The sequence below is a fragment of the Carcharhinus amblyrhynchos genome, chromosome 22 (genome assembly GCF_965287045.1).
Source record: "Carcharhinus amblyrhynchos chromosome 22, sCarAmb.v2.hapA, whole genome shotgun sequence".
Taxonomy (NCBI): domain Eukaryota; kingdom Metazoa; phylum Chordata; class Chondrichthyes; order Carcharhiniformes; family Carcharhinidae; genus Carcharhinus; species Carcharhinus amblyrhynchos.
This window is the reverse complement of record NC_137345.1, coordinates 6,861,083-6,885,620: the sequence shown is the minus strand read 5'-3', so window position 1 is coordinate 6,885,620 and position 24,538 is coordinate 6,861,083. Positions and strand designations below refer to the sequence as shown.

At 46.0% G+C, this 24,538-nt stretch overlaps 1 protein-coding gene across 2 annotated transcripts in view; it reads left to right on the top strand.

Moving 5' to 3' along the window:
• The window catches only part of cntn2 (contactin 2), a 175,756-nt gene that overhangs the window by 35,008 nt on the left and 116,210 nt on the right, over window positions 1–24,538 (top strand). The window contains exon 1 of one of the 2 annotated variants that reach the window (XM_080209756.1): window positions 13,027–13,078. The exons of the other annotated variant lie outside the window; for it this stretch is intronic. The gene's annotated coding sequence lies outside the window, so the exon portion shown is untranslated. Of the gene's footprint in view, window positions 1–13,026; window positions 13,079–24,538 lie in introns of those variants that run through there. 2 annotated transcript variants of the gene reach the window in all.

The window sequence follows — 24,538 nt, the reverse complement described above, 5'->3', positions numbered from 1 at the left end:
GGCGCAGTTCCAGTGCCGGAAACTGCATTGTTCTGATGTCAGTAAATGTTCTGCATTATCTACAACGGACAACGAGGGAAGTACAATTCTAAAATCAAACCAATGCTTTAATTCTGGATAAAGTTTTGGTCCTGCAGCCTTGAGGGACTCGTAAAAGAAAGAAAATCCAGAAATCTATTTCTGAATTACTGATCGATCCAGGGCCAAGGTCGAGAATAGACGCTTGAATATCCTGGTGTCGATCGGCGTGTGAGTTTTACGCCCATGTTCCCACTGCTGGCTATTTTAGGGGACGTGGGATCCGGTGGAGCTGCCACCCCCATGAGGTGAGTTAGGCCGTTAAAAGTTTGTCAAAGGCAATTAACTGGGGTTTTCCAAGCAACTCCTCCAGTGTGAGGGGGCAACAGTTTAAACGTGTGGAACTGAGCTCCCAGAGCTAGGTTAGGGAACCAGTCTAGGTCGAAACCCACAGCCCCTCATTACCGTAACAGGGCTCCGCTGTCCGGGTTTGCCAACTGCGATTAAGGGTATTTTTGGAAACTTTATCAGAGGGACTCCTGCGTTCCAGCCATTCATCACCCAGCACATCCATCCTTGTGACAGCATAGAATCCTACAGTGCTGAAAGGAGGCCATTCGGCCTATCGAGTCTGCATTGATCACAAACCCAACCAGGCCCCATCCCCATAAGCCCAGGCATTTTCTCTAGCCAATCCCTCTGACACTAAGGGTCAATTTGGCGCCTCTTTAGGACTATGGGAGGAAACTGGAACATCCAGAGGAAACCCACGCAGCCACAGGGAAAATGTGCAAACTCCACACAGACAGTGGCCCGAGCTGGGAATCGAACCCGGGTCCCTGGCGCCGTGAGGCAGCAGTGCTAACCCACCGTGCCACCACGGCACAGTGCCTCCCTAACACCAATTGGAAAGCAAAAAGACTCACGACCCAATTGGTTGATTTTTAACTGCCAGCCAAGAAGCCTAATTTTTTTGTTAATTTTCAAGATTTTTATATCTGCTGAAGAGAAATCATCAATGAAGATTTAATATCCCGATGATTTTTCTCCAGAATTGCATAGGGCAGTTTCCTGGAGGTTGATATTCAAATCCCAGAGATTACAGGCCAATTCCAAGGGGGCAACAACATTGCACCCATCCTCCTGCCTCACCTCCCACAGCCTGGCTCTGTTTTCTCCTCTTCCTTGGTGTTTTTGAAAGGTTGGTGAGAATGCACCTTCCTTTTCTCAATTACTCGCCATCCATTACAACAGTTCTCGAGCTGGAAGACCTCTGGTTGGTCTTCCTCATTCAAGAGCCTGCCCACTCATCACCCTTAAATGGACAGGAAACCTGTCTCATTGAACCATAGAACGCTCATAGTGCAGAAGGAGGCCATTTGGCCCATTGAGACTGCACCGACCACAATCCCACCCAGGCCCCATCCCCATAACCCCACATATCCCTATTAATTTTCCTGACACTAAGGGGCAATTTGGCATCGCCAATCAGTCTAACCCACGCATCTGTAGGAGGAAACTGGAGCACCCGGAGGAAACCCATGCAGACACGGGGAGAATGTGGAGACTCCGTACAGACAGTGACCCAAGCTGGGAATCGAACCCAGGTCCCTGGCACTGTGAGGCAGCACTGCTAACTGCTGTCCCACCCTGCCACACTAATTAAGGGGCCATCCCTTGTCAAACATCAAAGAGTGATTGTTTCTCCCCACCCTGGGGGCAGGAGGGGGTCTTTGATCCGGAAACAACTCAGGCTCCTCATCCCTAAAATGGAAATTCCACTCAAACGTTCGCCTTATTTCCAATGCCGGATTCCTAATTCCCTATCGCTTTTCCCACATGCTCCAGGCAACTGAATGTTCACTTCATTGATCTCAGGGATAAGGGTGTTGCCCTATGCTAAGAGGATGAGCAAGCTGGACCTTCACGTACTCTGGAGTTTGGAAGAACGAGAGACGATCCCATGAAACATACAAGGTTCTGAAGGCGCTTGATGGGACAGACACCGAGAAATTGGCCAGAATTCTCCGACCTCACCCGCAATAGGGAATCTCCAGTCTCACTGCAGTAAATGGAGCATTGAATTTTCCATTCTCGCTGGCGGCAGTCCAGCAGCGTGCGAGACCGGAGAATTCTGGCCATTGTTTCCACTGGTTGGAGAATCTAAAACACAGGGACACCATCTCATGATAAGGGGTCAACCACGCAGGCCTGGGGTGAGGAGAAACCCCTTCACTTAACGCGTTACGTATCTTTGGAATCCATCCCAGAGGATTGTGGATACTCCATCACACTTAAGGCTGGGATAGCCCCTCGGGAATCTAGGGACACGGAGAGTGAGCGGGATAGCAGAGCTGGAGATCAGCCATGATTGTAAAGTATTCTTTATTTATTTGTCACATTACATTAACACTGCAAAGAAGTTACTGCGAAAATCTTCTAGTCGCCACACTCTGGCGCCTGTTCGGGTACACCAAGAGAGAATTTAGCATGGTCAATGTACCTAACCAGCACATCTTTCAGATTGTGGAAGGAAACCAGAGGAAACACATGCAGACACGGGGAGAATGTGCAGACTCCGCTAGACAGTGACCCAAGCCAGGAATCAAACCTGGACCACTGGTGCTGTGAGACACAATAAGAAGTCTCACAACACCAGGTAAAAGTCCAACAGGTTTATTTGGTAACGCAAGCCACTGGCCCTCCTTTATCAGGTGAGTGGGATTTCAGTTCACAATCAGAGCATATAAAGACACAAACTCAATTTACAAAATAATGGTTGGAATGCGAGTCTTTACAGGTAATCAAGTCTTAAAAGTACAGACAATGTGAGTGGAGAGAGTTAAGCACAGGTTAAAGAGATATGCATTGTCTCCAGCCAAGACATTTGGTGAGACAGTTAGTGAGACAGCTAACCACTGTGCCACCGTGTATCGAACGGCAGCAAAAGCTCGATGGACCATATGGCCTACTGTAGCAGCTACGTCTCGTGTTCTTCTGACCAGCAGTGGAGGATTGTAGATAGCCAGTGAGATAGCTACTGGAAAATTGTGCAGTGGGAAATTCTTCAAGAAATCCATTCGCAAAGGCAGTTAGTTTCTGCAAGCCTGTATTATACATTCCCTGCTCTGGAATCTCTTTTATTCGATCATTTATCAGGAATAAAACAAGAAATGTTCTTTTGAATTTGGGCATCCTCAATAGTCTTAAGATATTCTCTGACTTGTCGGACTGGTCGGATTATTGATGTATCCATCTTTTGAAATTATTATCTACATGACACTGAGCGCTTCGAGATGTTTCGAGCGCAGTGAGAGTAATTCCCTTGAACATTTTCTTTGTGGGATTAAGAAACACAGAAAAAATTAGGAATTCAGTTTTGAGAGCAGAGAGCGATTGGCGTGCTGGGCAATGTTGGTATCTGGCCTGGCAGCAAAAGTGCAATTAAAGAGTTTAGACAGATTTCCTCTTCCTATTGTCTAAACATGACCATCCTGGATTTGGCCTGTGTTTCCAAATCTCACTTTACTCAGCATCCCGTGGACTTCCAAAAAAACTATTATTCAGATTCTTCTTGCTGTTACAAATATACCTGGCTGTAATAACTCCGAGGAGGCAAAAGTCCCGTCACCAAGTTACTTTATTAGCACCATACATCTGTACACAGCCAGCTCTCCAGGTTTGAACAGGCCCTTCAAACCTGCACTGATCATTCTGCCCGACTTAACTAAACCCCATACCTTTCCGGAGGCCGTATCCTTCTTTCCCCATCCTATATTTTAAGTAGATTCTTAATTCCAGATATCTCTTATTGAATTCAAATTCCACCATTTGCTGTGGCAGAATTCGAACCCAGGTCCCCAGAGACGTTAAATGAGTTTCCGGATTAATAGTCTAGGCCATTGCCTCCCTTGTAATGGTACAAGGTTGCCTGTGGAATCTGATTCTCAGGCTGCACAGATTAAATGGATTAATACCTGTTTCCTCATTACCACACTCCTCAAACTAATCAGCATTAAAAGATCAGGCAAGTGCTTTAAAATGTACTTATTAGTGCTTTTTAATATTTAATATGCCTGTAAGTGAGATGCAATTGAAGATCTCATTGTGCATTCGATAACATAAAATTAAAATCTGTCCCTATTAATGTAAATGTTATTTGTAACTGGATGAATGCCAGAGGACAGCCCAGCTTTGTAGACTGGAGGGCTGTCTGTATACCCTCCTATGTTGGCAGCATGCCCCATGCACTGGCAAAGTGCTTCTGTAAGCAGTCTCGCAGTACCAGCTAAAAATCCAACAGGTTTATTTGGTAGCACAAGGTTTCAGAGCGTCACTCCTTCTTCAGGTGAGTGAGGAGTTGTGTTCACAAACAGGGCATACATAGACACAAACTCAGTTTACAAGATAATGGTTAGAATGCGAATCTTTACAGGTAACCAAGTCTTAAAGATTCAGACAGTGTGAGTGGAGAGAGGGTTAAGCGCAGGTTAAAGAGATATATATTGTCTCCAGCTAGGACGGTTAGTGAAATTTTGCAAGCCCAGGCAAATCGTGGGGGTTACAGAGAGTGTGACATGAACCCAAGACCCCGGTTGAGGCCGCCCTCATGTGTGCAGAACTTGGCTATCAGTTTCTGTTCAGCGATCCTGCGTTGTCATGTGTCATGAAGGCATGTGCTTCTACAATGGCAATGTGTTCCCTATGCTGGTTCACCAATGTCCTTATGGGGAGGAAACCCACCATCCTTACCTGATATTTCAATTGTTGTCACATGTATTGGGATACAGTGAAAAGTAGTGTTTCTTGCGTGCTATACAGGTAAAGCATGCCACTCATCGGTGGCCCAGTGGTATTATCGCTAGACCATTAATCCAGAGACTCATCTAATGTTCTGGGTGACCCTGGTTCGAATCCCGCCATGGCAGATGGTGGAGTTTGAATTCAGTTTTTAAAAATCTGGAATTATGAATCTACTGATGGCCATCAAACCATTGTCAGAAGTACCCATCTGGTTCACTAATGTCCTTTAGGGAAGGAAATCTTCCATCCTTACCCGGCCTGGCCTACATGTGACTCCAGAGCCACAGCAATGTGGTTGACTTTCAATTGCCCTCCAAGGGCAACTAGGGATGGGCAATAAATGTTGGCCGGCCAGCAATGCCCATGTCCCACGAATGAATAAAAAAAACATGGGGAGAAGGAAAGGAAGGGGTGCAGAATGTAGTGTTACAGTCATAGCTAGGGTGTAGAGAAAGATCAACTTAGTGCGAGGTAGGTCCATTCAAATGTCTGATGGCAGCAGAGAAGAAGCTGCTCTTCAATCCGTTGGTACGTGACCTCAGAATTTTGTATCTTTTTCCCAATGGAGGAAGGTGGAAGAGAGAATGTTCGGGGGTGCGCAGGGTCCTTAGTTATGCTGGCTGCTCCTCCAGCTGGATCTGGGTGAATGGCCTTCCTCCTGCTACCCTCAGATAATGGACCGCCCTCCTGTCCCTCACGGCCTCCGAGCACGAGCCGCATGCCCAAGTCTGAACATTGAGGGACTGTCCTGGCTCTGCTGGGACATCGTAAAAAATCAAATGTGCGGAGATTTCTCCCCCTGCAGTACCACAGGCCAAGCAGCAGCCATGGTACTGGTAAAGGCAAATTACTGCAAATGCTGGAACCTGAAACAAAAATCAGAAAATGCTGGAAAAACTCAGCAGGTCTGATAGCATCTGTGGGTGCACTTCAACTGGAATCCGCGTGGGGTGAGTCAACAAGGAGACAGTCGCGAGGATGGGTAGCGAGCTTTGGTTAAATACTACAGATGCTGTCAGACCCACTCGTATTTTCTGTAGCCATGGCAATCCATAGAATCTTTACAGTGCAGAAGGAGGCCATTCAGCCCATCAAGTCTGCACTGACCACAAGCCCACCAGGCCTTATCCCTGTAACCCCACTTATTTATCCTGCTAACCGACAAGTTAGCACGGCCAATCCACCTAACCCGCATATCTTTGGATCGCAGGAGGAAACCGGAGCACCCGAAGGAAACCACACAGGTAATGTGCAAACTCCACACAGACAGTGACCCCAAGGCCGGGAATCGAACTCTGGTCCCTGGCGCTGTGAAGCAGCGGTGCTAACCGCTGTGCCACTGTGCTGCCCAAACTCTGTTCCAGCCCCCACAACCTTTAATTGGCCATCAAACCCTTTGCCTGGTCAACTAAGGAGTTGCCCCCATGAACCTTTGGGTCTATTAGTGTTCCCCTCACTGGGGGTGGGGGCTAGACCAGGTCAGGGAAACAGGCCCAACCTCTGTTTCTTGTGTCTACAGCGGAGGTGCTACCTTATTTTGCTGCCCTTCACTGTCTGGCTCATAACCTGTGAAGTTATTTGCAAATGTGACTGTTGGATTAAAATGTCAAATACCCGAAGGCTTGAATCTATTAACTGCTCAGTTGTGAAATATGTCCACAAACTGTTCAATTACCAGGCAACACCTCTCTAAGTCTGTTAGACACAATTCTCAATGTTCCAATTGGGTATTCTTACCAATGTTCCTTGTACAATTTTGTGATGCTTGGTGGGAGACTATTAGGCATGTTAATATCATACTTGTCCCATAATGCGTGTGAATGTTACAGTAATTGCAAGGAATTACACTGAAGCTACAACACGCACATACACACAACTGGCTCATCGCACATCGTGTTTATGCTCTACCCAATTCTACTCCCATGCTTCTCCATCTTTCTCATTCATTCAATGGATGTGGGTGCCAATGTCTAGCTCAGCATTTATTACCTGTTCTTAATTGCCCTTCAGAAGATGGTGGTGAGCGACCTTTCTGAACCTCTGGAATCCCTGTGGTGTAGGTACACCCACAGTGCTGTTAGGGAGAGAGTTCCAGGCATTCCATCCAATCCATATCTTTTCCTTGCTCCCTCAAGTCTTTGTCCAGCTTTTCCTTAGATATATCTATATATTGTTGCCTCAACAATTCTTTCTGGTGGCAAGTTTCATATTTTAACAAGAAAGTTTTTACTGAATTCCCTATTGGTGACTTACATTTTGGCCCCTCATTTTGGACCCATCCACATCTTAGAAGAATCATAGAATCCCTACAGTGCGGGAAAAGGCCATTCAGCCCATTGAGCTTGTGACAATTCTCCAACAGAGCAACCCATTCAGGGCCCATCCCAGTAACCCCACTAATCCCCCTAACCTATACATCTTGGGACACTTAAGGGACAATTCATTACAATCCATCTAACCTGCATATCTTTGGAGTGTGGGAGGAAACTGAAGAACCCGGAGGAAACCCACACAAACATGGGGCGAACATGCAAACTCCGCACTAACAGTCATCCAAGGCCGGAATCAAACCCGGGTCCTTAATACTGTGAGGCAGCAGTGCTAACCACTGTGCCATCATGCTGTCCTTTACATCTGGCCTATCAAACCCTTTCATAATTTAACATCTCATGCTTTTTTACAGTAAACAGCACAAGGCCTGGTCAGTGTTTCTGCTAGGTATAATCTCTTAATTCTGGGGTCATTTTTATTGCAACCTCTCCAGTACCTCTATATTGTTTTCATAATACAGAGAAGAGATACTCCTCTTGTGGTCTAAGCAAGGTTTAGTATGATTCTCCTACAGAGCTACAGACTGACACCAATGCACCTCAACTGTTGCAAATTTCTGCCTACAAGATAATCATCAAACGACAAGGAACAAAGTGATGCTAAACCTTTGTGTGTGCAATTACTCTGCAAACCTTTGTCTGTGCGTGCATTGCCTTTGTTGGAATTTTTACTGGAGTAAAGTGTCTCTCAGGATACCTCCCATTTAACATTGCTGTCTGAAGCATGTCAGCAGTGAGATCCTCTCCCATACACAGGCAGCCTGTCAACATTAAAAGACAAAAATGAGTCAATTTTAGAGCATTAGTGTTTTTAAAAATTCTTTCATGGAATGTGGGTGTCGTTGGCTTAGTCATTGTTTGATATCCATCCCTAATTGTCCTTGAGAAGGTGGGTGGTGAACCACTCCATGCAGTCCATGTGGCGTAGGTACATCCACAGTGCTGTTAGGGAGGAAATTCCAGGATTTTGACCCAGCGACGGTGAAGGAACGGCGATGTGTTTCCAAGTCAGGATGGTGTGTCATGATGTGGAGATGCCGGCAGTGGACTGCGGTGGGCACAATAAGGAAACTCACAACATCAGGTTAAAGTCCAACAGGTTTATTTGGAATCAGGAGCTTTCGGAACACTGCTCCTTTATCAGATGTGTGAATGGTGTGTGGCTTGGAGGGGAACTTGAAGGTGGTGGTGTTCCCATATGTCTGCTGCCTTTGTCCTTAAGAGGTTGCAGGTTTGGAAGATGCTATTGAAAGATCCTTAGTGAATTTCTGCAGCACATTTTGTATATGGTATGCACTATTGCAACTGTGCATTGGTGATAGAAGGAGTGAATATTTAAGTTGGTTGATGGGATGCCAATCAAGTGGGCTGCTTTGTCCTGGATGGTACTGGTCTTCTTGACTCTTGTTGGAACTGTGCTCATCCAGGAAAGTGGAGAATATTCCTTGTATCTTGTGGGCAGGCTTTGGAGGTGAGTTCTTAACCACAGAACCTCCAACATCCCCACTGTATTTATATGGCTAATCCGGTATGAGGCTATCTTTCACACCTCTTCCCGAGTGTTTCAGCAGTCCATGGTCACTCTTTCCTTGGTCTATTCTCTATCACAGCTGTGTCACTATTGGCAGTTTACAGATGCTACTTCTTAACTCTACAACATTTCACCTTTATATAGCATCTTCACAATAGCAGAAATGCTTCCCAAAAGGCATCAGCCTACATAAAGTGATATCAGGACAGGCACCCAAAAGCCAAATCAAAGAGGTCATTTCTGAAGTGCATCTAGAAGAAGAAGAGGGAGAGAGAGAATAGCAGAGTGGGGATAGGAAGGGAATTCCAGAGTTTGGAACCTTGGCAGCTCTAACTAAGCGAGGAGCAACTACGATCATGGATGCTCAAGGAGGTAAGAGTTCAAGCAGTCCAAGGCAAGAGGACCAAACCTTAAAATCAGAGCAAACTAATTCATGGGATGAATTCAAGAAGCATTAGGGCAGCACAGTGGCACTGCTGCCTCACACCGCCAGGGATCCAGGTTCGATTTCCTGTTCAGATCACTGTCTGTGCAGAGTTTGCGCATTCTCCCAATGTCTGTGTGGGTTTCCTCCGGGTGCTCCAGTTTCCTCCCACAGTCCAAACATGTGCAGGATAGATGAGTTGGCCATGCTAAACTGCCCCTTAGTGACTAGCTAGGGTAAATACATGGGGATACGGGGATGAGGCCTGGGGGAGATTGTGGTCGGTGCAGACTTGATGGGTCGAATGGCCTCCTTCTTCACTGTGGGATTCTTTGATATTCTTTGATTTCTTCATGTTCAGGGTTGTCAAAGTGTGGAACTCTCCCCAGAAAGCAGTCGCTGTTATTTCAATCAATAATTTTTAACTCAAGATCCCTAACTATAGTCTGACAAGGGTGTGATGGAATAGGATTTGGTTTATTATTGTTACATATATTAGTATACAGTGAAAAGCATTGTTTCTTGTGCGCGATACAGACAGAGCATACCATTCATAGAGAAGGAAGGGAGCGAGTGCAGAATGTAGCGTTACAGTCACAGCTAGGGTGCAGAGAAAGATCAACTTAATGCAAGGTAAATCCATTCAAAAGACGGACGACAACAGGGCTGTTCTTGAGTCGGTTGGTATGTGACCTCGGACTTCTGTATGTCTTTCCTGACGGAAGAAGGTGGAAGAGAGAATGAAGCCAAGGCGGGTGGGTGTAGCCAAGATGTGGATTGGCCCATGATCCCATTGAATGGCAGAACAGGTTGGAGGGGCTGAATGGCCCTTTCCTCCTGCTGGATCCCTCCATCTCCTGGAAGCCTCTCTGTTTCTATTTTCACACTGTCCTCTGCAGTGAAGTGATGGATCGGAACAAACAGTTCATGTAATTTGGCCAGACTAACAGACCTGAATGGTCAGTCAAGTGCAATTGATGAATTCAATTGTCTCGGAGACCAAGCGAATGGAATCATACAGCTAACTGTAATAGTGAGACTGGTTTGGACCTGTTGTTTTAATGTCTGGGTTTTGATGTGGTGCTGAATGGACAGTTCCACTGCAATATCTGACTGCAACCACCGCAGTGAATAGCAGCTCCACTGAACTGCGTTCTGTTTAATGCCTTCATTCTTAGATTAGCAAAATCAATGAGCGGAAAAAAAATAAAAGTCACTTGATTTATTTTCTTTCACCCACCATTCTCCAGTTTACCATCTTAGTAAAGCGGGGAGAACTTACATTTATTTATCAGTGTCGCAAGTCAGCTTACATTAACACGGCAGTGAAGTTACTGTGAAAATCCCCTAGTCGCCACATTCCGGCGCCTGTTCGGGTGCACCGAGGGAGAATTTAGCACGGCCAATGCGCCCCAACCAGCACGTCTTTCAGACTCTGGGAGGAAACCGGCGCACCCGGAGGAAACCCACGCAGACACGGGGAGAATACGCAGGCTCTGCACAGACAGTGACCCAAGCCGGGAATTGAACCTGGATCCCTGGCGCTGCGAGGCAGCAGTGCTAACCACTGTGCCACCGTGCCACCCCTTAAATATTTATATAGCAACTTTCGCAACTCCGGGAAGTCTCAAAGCGCTCTACAAAGTACCCAATGAGGTACTATTGAAATGCAATCACTGTCGTAACATAGGAAAAGGAGCCGTCAATGTGTACACAGGAAGATCCCACAAACAGCAACATGATCATGTCTAAACATTCCATTTGTGGTGAATGTTCGCTAAAAGATAAATCTTGGGCCAGGACACTGGGAACAACTCACCTGCTCTTTATTAAAATAAGACCAAGGAATCTCTCAGTGTCCCATCCAAAAAACAGCACCTCTGACAGTACAGCATTCCCTCAGTTCCACACTGGAGCATCGACCCAAATTGTGCACTTAAGCCTCTGACAAAATCTGCCGACTCACAGTGCCAGGGACCCAGGTTTGATTCCCAGCTTGAGTCACTGTCTGTGCAGAGTTGGCATATTCTCCCAGTATCTGCGTTGGTTTCCTTCGGGTGCTCCAGTTTCCTCCCACAACCCAAAGACATGCTGGTTAGGTGCTTTGGCCATGCTAAATTCTCCCTCAGTGTACCTGAACAGGCGCCGGAGTGTGGCAACTAGGGGATTTTCACAGTAACTTCATTGCAGTGTTAATGTAAGCCTTACTTGTGACACTAATAAATAAATTTAAACTTAAATCCCCAACCAGATGTAAGGGTGCCCCTGCTGGGCCAATATCAATACCAAGTGTCACATATTAATGTGGTGAGTGCACATGTCAGAAGGCAAAAGGATGAAAACGTTGCCACACTGTGGGTTACTTAACCAGTTAGTCAAGCTTTATTAGATAGGACCAAAACAGAAGAATGCTGGAAAATCTCAGCAGGTCTGACAGCATCAGTGAAGAGAAAGTAGAGTGTTTCAAGTCTAGATGGGTCGAGATGACCCTTTTGGATGACTCAGTTTTATTAGATGTGTGTTCCTTCCTTACAGTCCAGGATGGAAGAGAGGGAAAATCCCGCATCTGTCGCTGATAACATCACTACATGTCAGATGACTCACCAAACAGGGAGCTTTTGTCCACAATACATCACACCAAGTATCCTGATATCTTCAAGCTTCACTTTAACTAACTCCATTTAAGTGACTGTTGACCCAGTAGGATGCAGACAGCTGTGGGCACAAGTCCCTTTTCCAGAGTTGAAGCCATAGTCAGGCCAAGAATAGTTGTGAGGACGTTACGTGGATAAATTGCAGAAGTTGGGGTTATTCTCCTCAGAACAGCAAAAACTAACAGTGGATTTGGCACAGCTGTTTAAAATTATGAAGGCTTTAGTTTAAGTAACTGAAGAGGACTTGTCCTCACTGGTTGAAGGTTAGATTTGGGGGCAGAGTTAAGGTGATTGGCAGAAGAGCCAGAGGAAGATAAGGAACAGTTGGAATTTGGAATGTACTGCTGATGGGGTGCCGCACGCAGAATCAACAGTAGCCTTCAACAGGGAATTGGATAAATACTCAACAGAAGAGAATAGAATCCCTACAGTGCAGAAGGAGGCTATTCAGCTCATCAAGTCTGCACCAACCACAATCCCACCCAGATTTATCCTGCTAATCCCTTAACACTAGGGGGCAAATTAGCATGGCCAATCAACCTAATTCGCACATTAGGTTCTTCGGGTCAACACACCTAACCAGCACATCTTTCAAACTGTGGGACAAAACTGGAGCACCTGGAGGAAACCCATGCAGACACAGGGAGAATGTGCAAACTCCACATAGATGGTGACCCATGCCGGGAATCAAATCCAGGTCCCTGGTGATGTGAGGCAGCTGTGCCACTGTACCACCAACCTCAATAGACTGCCTCAATATACAACCTCTCAGGCTATGGTCTCTTTGTAGTTGGGTCATTGTATCAATGAGTTAGAAGAAGCTTTGCACTTTGGGCTCTTCAAAATTGGCTTGAGAGTGATCAAACTAACTTCACAGAGACTGCTGACAGACATCTTCCATCCCATGAGCCTGGGTTGGAGTCGTGTTCAGACTTAAAACTTACCAAGAGCGTTGTTTATTCAAAATGGATCCTAATCCTATTTAAATATTAAAAGAAAACCTTTGCATGTTTCCATATGCCCCCCATCTGTTTTTGGTGTGTTGTTTTCAGAACATTTGCTTAATTCTTATAGAAAGCTGAGGTTAGGTAATTACAGGTCCCTCGCTACCTGATTAAGTACAACTGCTCCGCAGCAGGTAAGATGTGAGTCAGGCTCCAGTACCCCAGGGATGGTAATGAGGTTAACACAGCACTCCATTGCTCCATGCTCCAGGCTTTGTCTCACTGTATGGGATGCAAAGTGAAGTCAGTCCCTCACTACATCATACCTAGAAAGGTGGCATGAGTTCCGACTGTAGGATTGGCACGGAGATGAGGTGGGTGACATTTTTTGCACAGCTTTTGTCAAATATTTTTATAATCCGCTCTTGAAATATTCACTTAATTTTTGTACCCACTTAACAGGATAATTCCAACTTGTCCTAACACACACCAAGGAGTGGCACAGTGGTTAGCACTGCTGCTTTACAGCACTGGGGATCTAGGTTCAAATCCAGCTTCGGGTCACTGTCTGTGTGGAGTCTGCGTGTTCTCCCCATGTCCGCTCCCGAGTGCTCTGGTTTCTTCCCACAGTCCAAAGATGTGCAGGTTAGCTGGATTGGCCATGCTAAATTGGCCTCACAGTGCCAGGGGCCTGGGTTCAATACCAGTCTCAGGTCACTGTCTGTGTGGAGATTGCACTTTCTCCCTGTGTCTGCGTGGGTTTCCATCGGGTGCTCCAGTTTTTTCCCACAATCCAAAAAACATGATGGTTAGATGCATTGATCATGCTAAATTCTTCCTCAGTGTACCTGAACAGGTGTTGAAATGTGGTAACTAGAGGATCTTCATTGCACTGTTAATGTAAGCCTACTTGTGGTACTAATAAATGACTATCTGTGTGGAGTTTTCATGTTCTCCCCATGTCTGCGTGGGTTTCCTCCAGGTGCTTTGGTTTCCTCACATAATCCAAAGATGTGTGGGTTAGGTTGATTGGCCATGCTAGATTACCCCTTAGTGTCAGGGTAAATGCATGAGGTTATGTGGGTAAGGCCTGGGTGGGATTGTGGTCGGTGCAGACTCAACGGGCCGAATGGTCTCCTTCTGCACTGTAGGGATTCTACAACTCACACACCCACATATATATATATTTGAAGGTGTGTGTACACATTGGGAGTGGGAGGTGTAAATTATTCTAGTTACACTGAGAATGAGAGACATACTTAATACTTGCTACTCAGTGGGGTAAGAGTATCTGATGAAGGTAGATTGGTTCCCCAGGAAGCTGTGTGCACAAATCATGCATGGGGCAGCATTGTTATCTAGACTGAGTCATTATGTTGAGACTCCATTGCACTAACATACCATGATGTGGAGATGCCGGCGTTGGACTGGGGTAAAGACATTAAGAAGTCTGACAACACGAGGTTTAAGTCCTACCGATTTATTTGATAGTAAACTCACAAGCTTTTGGGATTTGCCCCTTCGTCAGGTGAATGTCTGAGGCCAGAACTCTCCATTCACCTGACGAAGGGGCAAACCCTGAAAGCTCGTGAGTTTACTATCAAATAAATCGGTTGGACTTAAACCTGGTGTTGTCAGACTTCTTACTGTGCTAACATACCATCTGTATCTCAATGGATAGCTCTCTTGTCTCTGAGCCGAAACATTGTGGGGTCAAATCACACTCCGTGGGTGGGATTCTTTGGCTGCGCTTATCCGAAAACAAGAGATTCCCGGCCAATTTCAATAGATCTTTACAAGGTCCACCCTCTCGCCCGCTAGGGTTCCAGTGACGGGCAGGATGGGATATTTCCAGTCCGTGTTATTGAGCACAAAGTCTGGGCTGGGACTTTCCAGACGTCGCTGGATTCCGGGGAAGTGCCGGAGGATTGGAAAACGGCTAATGTTACGCCGTTGTTTAAGAAGGGTGCCAGGCAAAAGGCGGGGAATTACAGGCCGGTTAGTTTAACGTCTGTGGTAGGTAAAATGTTAGAATCCGTCATTAAGGAGGAAATTGCGAGGCATCTTGAAGGGAATTGCTTGATAGGGCAGACGCAACACGGTTTCATTAAAGGGAAGTCGTGTCTGACAAATTTACTGGAGTTCTATGAGGATGTGTCTAGGGCGGTGGATAGAGGAGAGCCGGTGGATGTGGTCTTTCTGGATTTTCAGAAGGCGTTTGATAAGGTACCTCACAAGAGGTTACTGCAGAAGGTCAGAGGACATGGAGTTGGGGGTAGGGTGTTAGCGTGGATAGAGGACTGGTTGTCAAATAGGAGGCAGAGAGTGGGGGTCAATGGGTGCTATTCGGATTGGCGGTTGGTGACTAGTGGGGTGCCCCAGGGGTCGGTGCTGGGGCCTCAGCTATTTACCATTTATATAGATGATCTGGAGGAGGGAACCGAGTGTAGGGTGTCGAAATTTGCTGATGACACCAAGATTGGGGGAAAGGCAAATTGTGCGGAGGGTGTGGAGAGTCTGCAGAAGGATCTAGATAGGCTGGGCGAATGGGCCAGGAAATGGCAAATGGAATTTAATGTTGGCAAGTGTGAGGTGGTCCACTTTGGTAGGAAGAATGGTAGGAAGGACTATTACTTACGTGGCGAAAAACTGCAGCAGGCGACGGTGCAGAGGGACCTCGGGGTCCTTGTGCATGAGTCGCAAAAACCCAGCCTGCAGGTGCAGCAGGTGGTCAGGAAGGCGAATGGGATGCTGGCCTTCATAGCGAGGGGGATTGAATATAAAAGTAGGGAGGTCTTGCTGCAGCTGTATAGGGCATTGGTGAGGCCGCAGCTGGAGTACTGTGTGCAGTTTTGGGCGCCGCACCTGCGCAAGGATATTTTGGCCTTGGAGGGAGTGCAGAGGAGGTTTACTAGGCTGATACCGGAGTTGAGGGGGTTGAGCTATGAGGAGAGGCTGAATAAACTAGGCTTGTACTCGTTAGAGTTTAGAAGAATGAGGGGAGATCTCATTGAGACGTATAAGATGATGAATGGGATGGATAGGATAGAGGTGGAAAGACTCTTCCCGCTCAAAAAAGACAGTAGGACTAGGGGGCACAGCCTCAAGATAAAGGGGGGGCGGTTCAGAACGGAGTTGAGGAGGAACTTCTTCACTCAAAGGGTGGTGAATCTCTGGAATTCTCTGCCCGTTGAAGTGGTGGAGGCTGCCTCGCTAAATATTTTTAAGAAGCGGGTTGATGGGTTTTTGATAAGAGAGGGGATTAAGGGTTATGGGGAGAGGGCGGGAAAGTGGAACTGAGCCACAACAGATCAGCCACGACAGATCAGCCATGATCTTATTGAATGGCGGGGCAGGCTCGAAGGGCCAGATGGCCTACTCCTGCTCCTATTTCTTATGTTCTTATGTTCTTACTGCACAGCACCGAGGGAGTGCTACCCTGTCTAAACAGCTGTGTTTCAGATTAAATGTTAAAACCAGGGTTCTGTCTGCTATCTGAGGTGGATGCATAAGAACCCCAAGCACAATTCAAACAGCAACAAGAGATTGTTCCCTGCCCTCTGGTCAAATTATCATCCTTCAATCAAAATCACCAAAAACAAATTATCTGATCATTATCACTTTGCTGTTTCTGGGGGATTGTGTGTAAATTGGTTGTTGTGTTTTCTGCATTACGATGGTGATGACATTTCATTGAGTTCATGAAAGGTTTATATAAATCTTTCCTTTTTATCTCTTAAATTTCCAAATCTTCATTAAATTGATATGATATTGAGTGAACAACCTGAAAAAAACAATATAACTATTTTATCTTTGTCAGTCTCGAGTGATATCAGGAGTGGGCACCAGTAACAGTGCACACTAAGTCCAGACAAAGCACTTCCACTAAGTGGGATGGTGCTTCAACTGTGAGTTCCTTCTGTTCTGCTAATGACTCTGTTCTATTGAAATAGCCCTGAGTGAGGGGATTATAAAGTACTAATCTCCCTGTGCTGGGGAACACACTCTCTCTGTTCCTTTATTAATAGTCCCCATTGTCTGAAAGGACAAATAGCAGCTTTGTCATTTGGCCTTTTCTGGTGAACCAATTTATTTCTGGTTGGCTTCAATCAAAGTCTGTGTGTGTGTGGAGTTCACACTTTCTCCCCGTGTCTGCATGGGTTTCCTCCAGGTGCTCTGGTTTCCACCCCCAGTCCAAAAATAGTGCCGGTTAATGTTGATTGGCCACGCTAAATTGAGCCTCGTGTCACAGGGATTAGAAAGTAAATGTGCGGGATTACAGGAATAGGGCCTGGCTGGGATTGTAGTCAGTACAGACTTGATAGGCTGAATGGCCTCCTTCTGTACTGTAGAGATTCTATGGGCTTTAAAGCCTACAACAACTTTCAGTGGCATAGTGGTTAGCACTGCTGGCTCACAATGCCAGGGACTGGAGTTCAGTTCCCAGCTTGGGTCACTGACTATATGGAGTTTGCACATGCTCCCCATGTCTGCATGGGTTTCCTCCAAGTGCTCTGGTTTCCTCCCACAGACCAAAAGACATTCTGATTGTGTGCATTGGCCACGCTAAATTCTTCCTCAGTGTAGGCGGCAGAGTGTGGTGACTAGGGGATTTTCACAGTAACTTCACTGTGGTGTTAATGTAACCCTACTTGTGACATTAATTAATAAACTTTAAACTTTCTTTTTAAATAAGTCCTACTCTCTTTGAATGTTACTTTGAGAAATCCAGGATCTCTCTTCTGTATTTCACTCATTGGCTGGAATTTTACCACCCTGCCCACCACAGGAATCGGAGCAGGCGAGGGGCGGACAAAGGAAAGATTGGGCAGGATTTTACACTTTCCGGATGAGCGAGGCCATAAAATCCCACCCATAACCTGTCTTATTTATGTCCAGGTACATTTTCATCCATTTGCAGTTCACGTTCATGAACTATGCTTCAAGCCAATGGAAATATTTGAGAAGGAATTTTTTTTTTAATTGAAGTGCTTCCCTACTTTGTAAGGGAAAAAAAACATGCATTCAAGATGTTTTCCTTGATGATTTTATGAAAATGGGGATGTGAGTTATCTGCCCTTGACTGATAGTCTCACTTTAGTTGCTGTGAGAAGACTCATAACACCAGGTTAAAGTCCAACAGGGTTATTTGGTAGTACAAGCTTTCGGAGTGCTGCTCCTTCATCAGATCAGTGCTTGAACGTACAAACTGCACACAGACAGGCACTCACCTGATGAAGGAGTAGTGCTCCAAAAGCTTGTACTGCCAAATAAACTTGTTGGACTTTAACCTGGTGTTGTGAGACTTCCTACTGTGCCCACCCCAGTCCAATGCCTGGGGTGGGCACAATAATCACTTTAGCAATCACATCATCACTTTAGTTGGGCTGCATCTGGAGTATTGCATGCAATTTTGTTTGCCACACTATCAGAAGGACGCAGAAGCTTTAAAGTTTATTTACTTGTCCCAAGTAGGCTTACATTAACACTGTAATGAAGTTATTTGTGAAAATGTCCTCGTTGCCACACTCCAGCACTTGAGGAAAAATTTAGCATGGCCAATGCACACAACCAGCACACCTTCTAGGCTGAGGGAGGAAACAGGAGCACCTGGAGAAAACCCACGCAGACACGGGGAGAACATGCAAACTCCACACAGGCTGTGACCCAAGCCGGGAATCAAACCCAGATCCCCTGGCACTGTGAGGCAGCAGTGCTAACCACCAGGCCACCATGCTGCCAAGCTTTGGTGAGAGTGCAAAGGAGGTTTACCAGGATGTTGCCTGGCTTGGAGGAATTTAGGGGTGAGGAGAGGTTGGATAAACTCGGATTGTTTTCCCTGGAAAGGTGGAGGCTGTGGGGCAAACTGATAGGGGTCTACAAAATTATGAGGGGCATAGATAGAGTGAATAGTCAGAGGCTTTTTCCCAGGGCTGAAAGGTCATCTACGAGAAGTTTAAAATGAGAGGGAGAAAGTTTATGGGAGATGTGCAATTTTTCATATAGCAAGTGGTGGGTGCCTGGAGCGTTCTGCCAGAGGAGGTGGCAGAAGCAGATACATTAGCAACATTCAGGGTGTATCTTGATAGGCACTTGAACAGGATGTGACCAGAGAGATAGAATCTGTATATCAGTGCAGGCTTGATAGGCTGAGGGGCCTGTTTTTATGCTGCACTCTCCTTTGTTCTTATGGGGAACATCTCCCAATGTTCTGTAGCCAATCCATTAGAAAAAGCAGAGACAGCAGCTGGAATCAGTCCAGACTGATGGAACTATTCTAGTCGAGAAAAAGAAAGAAATTGCATTCTGTAGCAGCTGTTGTGACCTCCGAATGAGTGTGTTACAGCCCACTTAAGCACTTCTGAAGTGAATACACTTATAATGTAAGAAAGGTGGTAGTGAATTCAAACCCAGCAAACTCCCAAAAACGGCATTGAGGGAAAGAATCAGATAATCGACTTTACTGATGCTTGTTTAGGGATGATTAATGGGAACTTTTTGCAACTACCTGAGAGGACAGATCACTTAACACCTCATCTAAAAGACAACATCCCCTCAATACTGCACTGCAATGACAAGCACAGATTAAAGTAAATACTGCAGAGGCTGGAATCTGAACCAAAAACAGAAAATGCTGGAAAATCTCAGCAGATCTGACAGCACCTGTGGAGAGAGAACAGAGCCAACGTTTCGAATCTGGATGACCCTTTGTCAGAGCAACTCATGCCATTGGTTCTATTCTCTCTCCACAGGTGCTGTTAGACCAGGGGTGCCAGGGTGGCACAATGGTTAGCACTGCAGCCTCACAGCGCCAGGGACCCAGGTTCAATTCCCAGCTTGGGTCACCGTCTGTGCAGAATCTGCACATTCTCCCTGTGTCCATGTGAGTTTCCTTGAGGTGCTCCGGTTTCCTCCACAGTCCGAAGATATGCAGGTTAGGTGGATTAGCAAATGGCAAATTGCCTCCTCAGCATCGAAAGATGTGCAGATTGGGTGGATTAGCCATGGTAAATGAGGTGGGTGAGGTGGAGGGGAGAGCATGGCTGAGGTGTTCTTTTGGAGAGTTGGTGCAGGCTCAATGGGCCGAGTGGCCTGCTTCTGAACTGTATGGATTCCACGTTCTCGAGTTGACAGCATATGAAGCGAGTACATGGCACCCAGAGGCATTGCTCATTGCTTGTATTGTTGGAGAAGGACTCTAGAGGTCTTCACAATGGGAAGAGAATTAATATTTTTACAAAACACAAAATACATTGAGCTGGGTGGTGTCAGAGGGGAAGCTGTGGAGGGGGGAGTTTTTAGCCATGTACACCACAAGATCAGCTTGCATTTATATAGCACCTTGAACCTCGTTAAAAAGTCCCAAGGCAGGACCGTTGTATTGACATCAAGGCAAAGGAGGAGACAGAAACAGAAACTAAAACAAAAACAAAAAATGCTGGAAAACCTCAGCAGGTCTGACAGCATCACCTAGACTCGAAACGTTGCCTCTCTTCTTTCCCCACAGACACTGTCAGACCCGTTAAGATTTTCCAGCATTTTCTATTGTTGTTTCAGATTCCAGCGTCCACAGTATTTGGCTTTTGTTAAAGAAGGGGACAGCAGGAAGGTGACAAAAAAGTGTGTTCAAAAGACTAGGTTTTAAGGATTGTGCTAAAGGATATGGGGAGCTGAAGAGGTTTAGGAAAGGGGTGATGGCAGAACCACCAAAGCTGCCTTTTCCCGCAGTCTCAGAAATGCAGCCAGCATAATCAAGGACCCCACACACCCCGGACATTCTCTCTTCCACCTTCTTCCATCGGGAAAAAGGTACGAATGTGTGAGGTCACGTACCAACCAATTCAAGAACAGCTTCTTCCCTGCTGCTATCAGACTTTTGAATGACCTACCTCGCACTGAGTCGATCTTTCTCTATACCCTAGCTATGAATGTAACTCTACGTTCCGTACTGTCTCCTTTCCTTCTCTATGAACTGTATGCTTTGTCTGTATAGCACGCAAGAAACAATACTTTTCACCATATCTTAATACATGTGACAATAATAAATCAAATCAACTCAAATGAGCTGGGGGTGGGGGGTGGTTTCCTGTATCCAGATGGAACAGTTCAATGCTAAACATTCTGGATGGACTTTTCATGTCCTGCCCGCCATTGGAATCGTAGTGGATGGGATGCGAGCAATACAAAGGTCCGTTGATCTTGGGCGTGGGATTTCTCAGTCTTAGGGCGAGATGGCTAGAAAATCGTGCTCTCTGTTACTTTATCCTAGTGACTGGTGTCCCTTTGACTTTGGCCAGCCTTGCTCCAAGCTATGGGAAGAGTCAAAAATAAAGGTCTGAGAAACGTATCCAAAATTCTCCCTTCAGCAATCCTGGAGAATTTGTGAGTTTTCCTCCAAGTTTTCCTCCCTGCTGCTGTCAAACTTTTGGAAGGGCTTACTTCGCAGTAAGTTGATCTTTCTCTACACCCGAGCTATGACTGTAACACCGCATTCCGCACTCTCTCCTTTCCTTCTCTATGAACAGTACGCCTTGGACTTCGGATTCTCTATTCTTTTTCTACCAACGCCTGGAAATGACGGGAAAAGGAAAGTCACAGAAAAGTTTAAATCAGCGAGGATAGTGAAAATGAATAAACGCTGGAGTATTTCATTGTCTAATTCTATACCGTAAGACTAAGGAAATATGGCATGTCTGCTGTGACTCTCTACAAATTTTACAGGTGCGCCATAGAAAGCATTCTTTCTGGTTGTATCACAGGTTGGTATGGGCTCCTGCCCTGCCCAAGACGGCAAGGAACTACAAAAGGTCATGAATGTAGCCTAAACCATCATGCAAACTAGCCTCTCATCCATTGAATCTATCCACACTCGCCCCTGCCTCGGCAAAGCAGCCAGCATAACCAAGGATCCCACGCAACCCAGACATTCTCTCTTCCACCTTCTTCAGTCAGGAAAAAGATACAAAAGTCTGAGGACACGTACCAACCGGCTCAAGAACAGCTTCTTCCCTGTTGCTGTCAGACTTTTGAATGGACCTACCTCGCACTAAGTTGATCTTTCTCTACACCCTAGCTACGACTGTAATACTGCATTCTGCACTTTCTCCTTTCCTTCACTATGAACGGTATGCTTTGTCTATGCATAGGGTGCGAGAAACAATACTTTCACTGTACACTAATACATGTGACAATAATAAATCAAATCAAATCAAATCAAGCCTTCTCCCATATTGAGATGCAGTTGAGTGGTAAAACTCAGCTTCACGTGAATGCAATTTTAGTCAGACTATTAGGAATTGGGGAAAGAGGAAGATTTTAGACTTGCGCCACACATGTAATTAAATCCAGAATTGACTTTCCCTCTCTCCCACTGTGCTTTTTCATTGAAGAAGCGAAGGGGAGGCCCAATAATTATTCCAATCTCACAGAATTGTATAAGCAATTTCAGAAACAATGGTATTAATTACTGGCTAATTGCGTTTGTACAGCATTTTACTCGTTGAATTAATGGAGCGAGGCCCCCTCGTTAATGGAGCCAGTTCCAATACTCATGTTATGAAAGAGCTTGATAACAGATGGTAATATGGCCACCCACCACAGCCTTTCGCCACATTGCCTTCTTACCCATACTGCTGTAGCACAGACAAGGTCCACAGCATTGTCCGCAAGGTATATCCTCATGGCTTATGTTAATCGAGAGACACTAACCTGCCACTCAGTGCTTGTACTAGTTGGTACCTATAGTATGATAAAGGGACAGTGCTCTCCACACCGTGTAGCTTCATTAAGTTAAACAGTGACCCAAGCTGACTCCAACTGCCTTCCTAGAAACCCTACTGTGCAGAAGGAGGCCATTCGGCCCATCGAGTCTGCACTGACAACAATCCCACCTAGGCCCCACCCCCATAACCCTACATATTAACCCCACTAATCAATCTAATTTACACATTCTCTTTGACGATCTCCCTCATAGCAACTCCCAGATCAGTACTGACTGACTTCACCAAGACTGTGATTTGTTTCCCAATTTATGACCCCTCCTCCTGTTCCTGCATTGCCTCTCCCTGCCCCCTTTCTTCCTCTGACCCCCACCACCCCCCCGCTCAACCACCCAGGTTAGGTCATAAGACCATCAGACATAGGAGCAGAACTAGGTCACTCAGCCCATCGAGTCTGCTCCGCCATTCAATCATGGCTGATATTTTTCCTCGTTCCTGTTTTCCTGCCTTTTCCCCACAATCCCTGATCCCCTTATTAATCAAGAACCTATTTATTTCTGTCTTAAAGACACTCAATGACCTGGCCTCCACAGCCTTCTGTGGCAAAGAGTTTCACAGATTCACCACTCTCTGGCTGAAGAAATTCCTTCTCATCTCTGTTTTAAAGGATCATCCCTTTAGCCTGACGTTGGGCTACTTCCATTAAATCATTGCCATTTCCCTGGCGTACACCATCTTTGCCACAGGGCGCTACCCTTCAAATCCCTGTCTAAATGTCATATGTGGAGATGCCAGCGTTGGACTGGGGTAAACACAGTAAGAAGTCTCATAACACCAGGTTAAAGTCCAACTGGTTTAATTTGGTAACAAAAGCCACTAGCTTTTGGAGCACTTGCTGCCCCTTCCTACAGTATAGAGTATAGAACTCCCACTCACCTGACGAAGGGAAAGCTAGTGGCTTTTGCTACCAAATAAACCTGTTGGACTTTAACTGGTGTTGTGAGACTTCTTACTGTAAATGCCATTTGAGCACACAAGAAGTGCAAAAATGAGAAAAGAATACTTAGCTCACTCAACATCCTCATTGATGTCCTACCAAGTCATTTGACACGCTTGGAAATCCAATCAAGGTAAACAGAGTCGTCTATCTCAACTCAGTCTTCCTCAGTTACAAACATCCCAAACAAAACAGAAAACGCTGGAAAATCTCAGCAGGTCTGACAGCATCTGTTGGAGAGAGAATAGAGCCAGCGTTTCCGGTCTGGATGACCCTTCGTCAGACTGAGCTTGAACGAAGGGTCATCCTGACTCGAAACATTGGCTCTATTCTCTCTTTGCTCTCAGACCTGTTGGGTGGCATTTCCCTATCCCACCCGCCTCAGGAATCGTAGCAGGTGAGGGCAGACCATGTAAAGTTCTGTGGACCTCCGGTGACAACTTCCGGCCTTGGGGCAAACGTGCCCGGAAAATCCCACTCACTGAGTTTCTCCAGCACTTTCTGCTTTTGTTTCAGATTCCAGCATTCACGGTATTTTGCCTTTATTATAAAAATGCCCCCAGTTGGCAGCATTGGAACGCGGTAGCAGCTCCACCCATACAAATTCCACACTGTCCAGGCTATTATCCTTCCTTGTTATGTCTCCTCTTTAACCAGCAATGCTACCCCACCCCCCCCACTTTCCTTTCTGTCTATCTTTCCTGAATATTGAATATCCCTGGATGTTGAGGCCCCGTCACTGGTCACCCTGGTCTCAGGTCTCCCAATTTCATCATATCCGTTAATGACTGTCTGTGCAGTTAATTACCAATGCTTCTCGCATAGAGACGCAGAGCCTTCAAGCTTGCTTTTTTGGTTCTTATTGCTCTCTTAGAATTACGATGTGATGTAACGCTTTTTGACTTTTGTCTTTGGATTCTCTGCCTTCCATTTCTCCCCTTACTCTCTTTTGTTCCTGCCCCCACTTTACTTTCCCCTGATTTCCTGCATCGGTTCCTATCCACCCGCCACATTAGTTTACTCCCACATTCATTTAAACCCTCCCCAACGGCATGGGCAAACACTCTCCCTAGGACACTGATTCCAGTCCTGCCCAGGTTAAATGTATGGGAAGCCGT